Source organism: Sorex fumeus, unplaced genomic scaffold, assembly GCF_029834395.1.
Source record: "Sorex fumeus unplaced genomic scaffold, SorFum_2.1 ptg000003l, whole genome shotgun sequence".
NCBI lineage: Eukaryota > Metazoa > Chordata > Mammalia > Eulipotyphla > Soricidae > Sorex > Sorex fumeus.
The window spans coordinates 45,798,025-45,805,549 of NW_026606060.1; the positions used below are offsets into that span (position 1 = coordinate 45,798,025).

The window sequence follows — 7,525 nt, forward strand, 5'->3', positions numbered from 1 at the left end:
TAATTACTTCAGAGTATGACACTGGTGACCTTTTTTATTCTGTTTTTATTCTGTTTTAAGAAGAAAAAATAAGATTTCCCTATATCCTGACTCCTTTCAGTCATGTTCTGTTTTCTTTGTTTTATATTTATTTGACTCAGTCTTATTAGATAGGAAAATATGTGTTTACTTTTTATTATACTTCTTATTAATATGTATGCACACACACTTTCCCTTCTTTTCCACTGAATGATCATTTTGATTGATTACTCAAATTTTGTATTATAGGTCCACTGGTTTCTTATTGCTGTTATAACAGATTACTACACACAAATGCCTTAAATTAACACATGCATTCAGCAGAGGTCAAATGAAACTCTTTGAGTAAAGTCAAGGTGTGAGCAGGGTTGAGTCCGACCTGAGGTTCTGGGGCAAAAATCCATGCCGTTGTGCTGTGCATCTTTGAGAGACTTCAGCTCTCTTGAATCGAAGTCCTTTCCTTCCTCTCCGGTCCTCCATCCTCCACACCACATAGGGAACACCAGGAACCTCCAGTTTCTTCCTCACACTCACCCTCATGCTCCCATGATGACACTGAGCACAGTTAGGTAACTGTCCATCTCAAGAGTTTTAACTTCATCACACTTGCAAATTCCTTTAATATGTACATTTAAAAAGTCACAAATTCTCTTTTTCTTTTTTTCACTTTTTTTAAATTTTTATTAGTGAAACACCATGAGGTACAGTTGTAGACATACAAATTTTTGTGCTTGGGTTTCAATTATACAATGATCAAGTACCCATCCCTCCACCAGTGCCCATTTTCCACCACCATGGATCCCAGTATCCCTCCCACCCACCATCCCTCCCACCCCACTGTGGCAGGGCATTCCCTTTTGTTCTCTCTCTCCTTTTGGGTGCAAAACAGCCATTGAGTGGCAATCTTGTTTGGTCTATAATCTACTTTCAGCATGCTTCTCCCATCCTGGGAGGATCCTCCCAACACCCTTTATTTGGTGCTCCCTTCTCTATCTGAGCTGCCTTTTCCACTAGCATGTGCGGCTGGCCTCCAAACCATGGAGTAAACCTCCTGGTACTTATCTCAGCTATTCTTGGGTGTTAGTCTCCTATTTTGTTAAAAAGTCACAAATTCTAAGGATTAGAATGTGGATATTTGTTGGGGTTGAGGGGCACGGGGGAGGACATCAACCACACTACCACACTAGGATCATGCAACTGTTTTTATAGGAAACTAATAAGGTATAGGCTGTGATTACATTTTCACTTGTTAAACAAGTTTCATTGGTGTTCATCATCGTATGTTGTTTGCTGAATTTTTCTAGGTACTTACATTTTCAGTGTACTTACATTAACACAAAGTGCATTAACATTTTCTCTTTCTTTGTTAGAATAATAAAGTTCTTAACATGTGAAACGTATTGGCTAAACTATTAGTTCCTGTGATCATTAATTTAATGTCTCAACTTGGCTAGATTATGGTGTGCAGCTATTTGGTCAAGCATTCTAGATGGTTCTATGAATATTAGCACTAATGTCAGTGGACTTTGATTAAAGCAGCTTGCCCTCTTTAATGTGGGTAGGTTGGCCCCATTAAATAACTGAAAGCTTAAGTAGAAGAAGACTGACCTTCCTGACGACATGGGAATTCTCTAGAATATTTTCTGTTGACTCAAACCTTTCCCTCATGCAGACTAATAGTTCACCCTGCCCATTTAAACACTGCAAGTTTTCACAGTCTTGGGAGTCTGTCTTAAAATTGTCTCTCTCTCTCTCTCTCCTCTCTCTCTCTCTTTCTCTCTATCTCTCTCTCACTATCTAGCTCACTTGCTTGCTCTCTTGCTGTCTCTCTTTTTCTCTCTCTCTTTTGCTCTATCACTCTGTGTGTATCACCCATTGACCTAGTCTGATGTCATAATTAATGTCAGCATCTCTCATGCTCATTAGAAAATTATTTACATGAGTAGTAGTAAGTAATAATTTGACTCATCCTTTTTATTACAATATGTGGGAACTCATTGATGTACCAAATATTGTCTATTTGCCTTCTTATTGGCAGATGTGCTAAGGATTATGCACCAAAGAAAAGTAATATTTAATCATTCACTGAAAGGGAATAAAAATGTTAGGTATAAATATATCTGGTAATGAAACATGCAGCTAAATCATTTTAAAATCTGTTTTATTTTATACATTTATTTATTCAAAAAATATTTTGTGTCTACTATATGTCAGCAAAGAGTTGGATGGATATTCTTTGAGGCTAGGAGCAAACCCTGAGCACTTATGGGTGTGACCCCAAAACAAAACAAAACAAAACAAAAATGCTAATTAAAATTATTTGATGTTGAATTTTTTTAGTGATGAATTTTTAATGCTATTAACCATATTTATATGGTTTATAAATATGGAACGCATCAATATATTTGAAAATTAAATTAACTTTTCTGAGCATCAATAGAATTTTGTGTTTGGCATGCAATAAGTACAGACTGGATCTTGTTAAATGGTTCTAACATTTGGCTGAACTTAGTTCACCTTATAATCTTTATAACCCAGATTTATTGAAAATATTATCAATTACTAAACAAAGAAATGTTAGGTCCCTTCTGAAATCTGCTTAAGAGCTCTTGTTACTTTGTTAACATTTTGTTGTCTATATTTCTTGCCTTCTTTCAGTCCCCTGAATCTGGTTGTTCAGACAGAAGATTTTTGCTGATTTTTTTTTCAGTTGACATTCTGTGATTTACAGTATGGTCAATGATCATTTCTCTAGACAAAATTTCAATATCACCAGTGTACTTATCCCCCTACCCCAGAGGCTTCAAGCTCCCTCCCTTGCAAACCCCTCCCTCTCCAACTCAGTTGTGTGGATCTGTTCTACTGTTTTGTTGCCTTTGAAAGTCTGTTGCTACTTTTCTTTGTATCTCTAAGTCCCACATAAGACAGGTCATTCTGTATTTCTTTCCTTCTGACTGACTTTACTCAACATGACATCCTCTAGTTCTATCCATGTGAAGTACATAATTTTATTCTTTTTTAGAGTCAGGAATCAGATTTTTCTCTACATGAGATATGTAAGATCAGTTTTGACCTGTTTACACTTTTATGGATCTTGAGGGGAAAATCTTCCATTATTATATGAGGGAAGATCTATGTATTCCTCCCAGCAGTTATATGACTTTAAATATGGATTGAGATTCTAACCATAACCTTCTTATGTTTATAAATGTTAAAGATTCAGAGAGTAAGATATTGAGGTTAACTGTAAATTCTAATTTGAAATATGATTTTACAAAGTTTTTTGGAGGAGGGCAGAGTTTGGAGCCACACCTCATAGTACTCAGGAATTACTCCTGGCACTAGACTCAAATATTACTCCTGAAAGGATTTAGGGAAACCATATGAGGTTCTGGGGATCGAACCCACGTACAAGGCTAGCACCCTACCCACTGTACTAACTCTCCAGACATATTTTAAAATATCTACCTCAATATAATTCACACCAGTGATAATGGCATATATCAAGAAATACTAGAAACAGTCAATATTTACAGAGATGTGTTGAAAAATCAACCATCACTCATTATTGGTGGGACTGTCATCTGATTCAGTCTCTTTGCAAAATAGCATAGAGATTTCTTAAAAAATGTAACAATCAAGCTCCCAGTTGACCCAGAATTCCACTTCTTAGCATCTTCTCTCAAAAAACAAAAACATTAGTTTGAAAAGACATATGCACACCTGTGTTCATTGAAGAACCTAGGACAATAACCAAAATTTAGAAACAACCCAAACGCCCAATGAAATATGAGTGGATAAATTTACAGTTTGAAAAAATGTGGTATTGGGGCTGGAGCGATAGCACAGCGGGTAGGGCATTTGCCTTGCATGCAGCCAACCCGGGTTTGATTCCCAGCATTCCATATGCCCCCCCCCCCCCCCAAGCACCGCCAAGAGTAATTCCTGAATGTATGAGCCAGGAGAGTAACCCTTGAGCATCACTGGGTGTGACCCAAAAAGCAGGAAAAAATGTGTTATTTATACCTAATGGACTACTACATGACCATAAGTAAAGATGAAGTCATGCAGTTTGTTGCAACTGGGATGAAACTGAAAGGTATCAAGTGAAAAGAATCAGGAGAACTCATTGAATGTTCTTATTCATCTGTGACACAGAGACAAAACAAGAGAATAGACAGCATTGGATAATGTTAAGCTCTGGCCTTGGATTTCAAAATTTACTACTTAACAGTAGGGTGACAGGGGAGGGCAGACGAAGATCACACCAGAAGTGTGATGGAAGGACTGTGGTGGAAGGTCATGGGCACATTAGCGGTGTTAGTAAGTAGTAGCTTTGTATATCAATACTATAAACCTAAACACTATTGTAACCAGGTACTCTATACTATAATTTAAAAATTAAATATATGGGCCAAAGAGATTGTACATCAGGTAAGTTGCTTGTCTTGCATGAAGCTGACCCATTCAATCCTTGGCACTGCACATTGTCCTCTGAGCACAGAGCCAGGAGTAAGTCCTGAGCACAGCCATATGTAGTCAAAAACAAAAACAAAAAAAATTAATAACATATCTCATAGAGTACTAAACAATAAAGTCATAGTTTTCATTTTATCAGCAACATTGATAATTTGTCCAAAGGTAAAAATGCAATTCCTGATAAACTCATTCCATAGGTTGTTATTTACTATAACGAGGTAGTGGTAAATTCATTAAAATAGAAAGTTTTCACTTTGATCCAAGTAACTTTTCACAGGGACATTATTCAAATGGAAAAATACATATTGGTAGATTCCTTCCCATCCTAGTATTCAGGACTCCTAAAGCTGCTATGTCAACTAGGATGCATCTTAGGAAATATAAAGTACATAAGGCTGTTATTTTGGTTTACCACATCTAAAAAGATTATATGCATTTTAATAGAAAGTTAATATATTAAGACATTCCAATTTGTTCTTTCCAAGAAGCTGGATTTTAAAATGCAGAAATATATCTTATATATCCAGTAGCTTAGAAATTAAAACTTTGATGTTTCAGGGGAAAAAAGTTATAAAATTTTATTCAGAGTAGCATCTGGTTATAAAAATATATAATAATTCAGAATTTATTTCACCAGTGAAATCATAATACAGTATCTCATAATGTAAAAATATAACTGCGTTTTTAAGACAGCTAAAGAAATTCTAAAATTTGTTTTATAGCTATATTAACTATTAGACATTAGATATATGGTCATGAAGTTCTCAGCCTTATCTGTTTAAAAAATGGATATACTGAAAAATGCTATATATGTGCCCCTTGTAGTAACCAATATTCTAGTTAATGTGTTTTTCAGAGATTGCATTGATTTTCTCTTTCCACTTATCAAAACTTTTTTGAAACTTTGTAATTTGTATTTCAGATTTTGAGAGAAATAAGATTGTCAGTGCCATGGTTTATTTAAATAAATTTACATTAAATAATTTAGTGCTATTTTTAAATTAAAAACAGATTTTAAATATTCAGTATACATTCAAATTTCTCTTTGTTTTGTGTCCTTGGGGTAGATTCTAAGAAGTGAATTGGCTTGGTCATATGGAAACACTAGTCTTAGTTTTTTTAGGAAGTCTTTATACTATTTTCCATAGAGACTAAACCAATAACATTCCCACCAGCAGAGTATAAGGGTTCCTTTTTCATTACATCCCTGCCAACAATGGTTGTTGAATACATTTATTTTTTATCTTTTCTCTTTATTTTTTATCTTTTTTCTTCATGCTTTAAAATATGTCTAAAATATTTAGCACTGTAGCACTGTCTTCCTATTGTTCATCGATTTGCCTGAGTGGGCACCAGACTTGTTACTGTTTTTGGAATATCGAATACGCCACAGGGAGCTTGCCAGGCTCTGCCGTATGGGTGGGATACTCTCTGTAGCTTGCCAGGCTCTTCGAGAGGGACAAAGGAATCAAACCCAGGTCGACCGCATGCAAAGCAAACACCCTACTTGCTGTGCTATCACTCCAGCCCCCCTCCAGCCTAAAATGTTTATAATTAAAAAACAATAAAGATAAAAACAAAACCAATCTACTCCCCAAAATGAGGAACTGACCATCATCCTAAGGCTATATAAAATAATAACTATGAATTTTGAGAGCGGAAAAAGTCTTTTGAACAAAAGCATTTTAATAATTATTATTCTAGGTTAACATCCCTGTCATCTTTTTCACTATCTCCCAGTCTACAATTTCTGTTGCTGGTAATAGTGAATTAAAATTCCTCTGGAAAAAGATTGTTTCCAGAGGAATTTTATTTTTAGTTTTGGGCATCAAAATGGCTCAACAATTTTTAATATTTTTTGTGATGTGTTTTCAGGTAATCCAGTCACTTAAGTCCATTTCTTTATTATTATGCTAAATTTTTTTCTTTATGAACTTCAGACACACATATACACATAATAGATACTATATTATTACTAGTCTCAAGCACTTGAGTCTCAATTCTGTATACCTACTCTCACATGTCATCACACTCTCCTTTCTCTCATGGTCATCAAATACTTGTTCTCTCATTCTTTTAATTGTATCACTCATAGAGTCGGACAAGCACTGGACAACTCTGTGCCTCACCGAGGAAAATAATTAAACATGGACAAAGGAGATCCTATGAAGCCAAGAGGCAAAATGTCGTCAGATGCATTCTTCGTGCAAACTTGCTAGGAGGGGCACAAGAAGAAGCACCAGATGCTTCAGTCAACTTTTCAGAGTTTTCTAAGAAGTTTTCAGAGAGGTGGAAGACTATGTCCTGCTAAAGAGAAAGGAAAATTTAAAGACATGGCAAAGGCCAACAAGGCCTGTTATGAAAGAGAAATAAAAACTTATATCCCTTCTAAAGGGGAAACAAAAAAGAAATTCAAGGATCCCAATGCCCCCAAGAGGCCTCCTTTGGCCTTTTTCTTGTTTTGTTCTGAGTATCACCCAAATATCAAAGGAGAGCATCCTGGCATGTACACTGGTGATGTTGCAAAGAAACTGGGAGAGGCATGGAACAACACTGCTGCAGATGATAAGCAGCTTTATGAAAAGAAGGCTCTCAAGCTGAAGGAGAAATATGAAAAGAATATTGCTTCATAATAAGCTAAAGAAAAGCCTGATGTGGCCAAGAAGGGAGTGATTAAAGCTGAAAAGAGCAAGAAAAAGAAAGAAGAGGAGGAAGATGAAGAAGATGAAGAGGATAAGCAAGAAGAGGAGGATGAAGAAGACAAAGATGGAAGAGAAGATGATGATGATGATGAATAAGTCAGTTCTAGTTCAGTTTTTTTTTTTTTCATGTCTGTAAGCCAACCTGGACACAGCTTACTCCTTTTAAAGAAAAAAAATGAAACGTAAGGCTGTGCAAGATTTGTTGTTAGGGCTGGAGAGATAGCACAACGGGTAAGGTGTTTGCCTCGTACGCGGCTGACCCAGGTTTGATTCCCAGCATCCTATATGGTCCTCTGAGCACCGCCAGGAGCGACTCCTGAGTGCAG

General features: G+C 36.1%; 1 pseudogene; it reads left to right on the forward strand.

Moving 5' to 3' along the window:
* The first annotated feature begins 6,644 nt into the window (after positions 1 to 6,644).
* LOC130027371 (high mobility group protein B1-like) lies at positions 6,645 to 7,295 on the forward strand (annotated as a pseudogene).
* Positions 7,296 to 7,525: the final 230 nt, after the last annotated feature.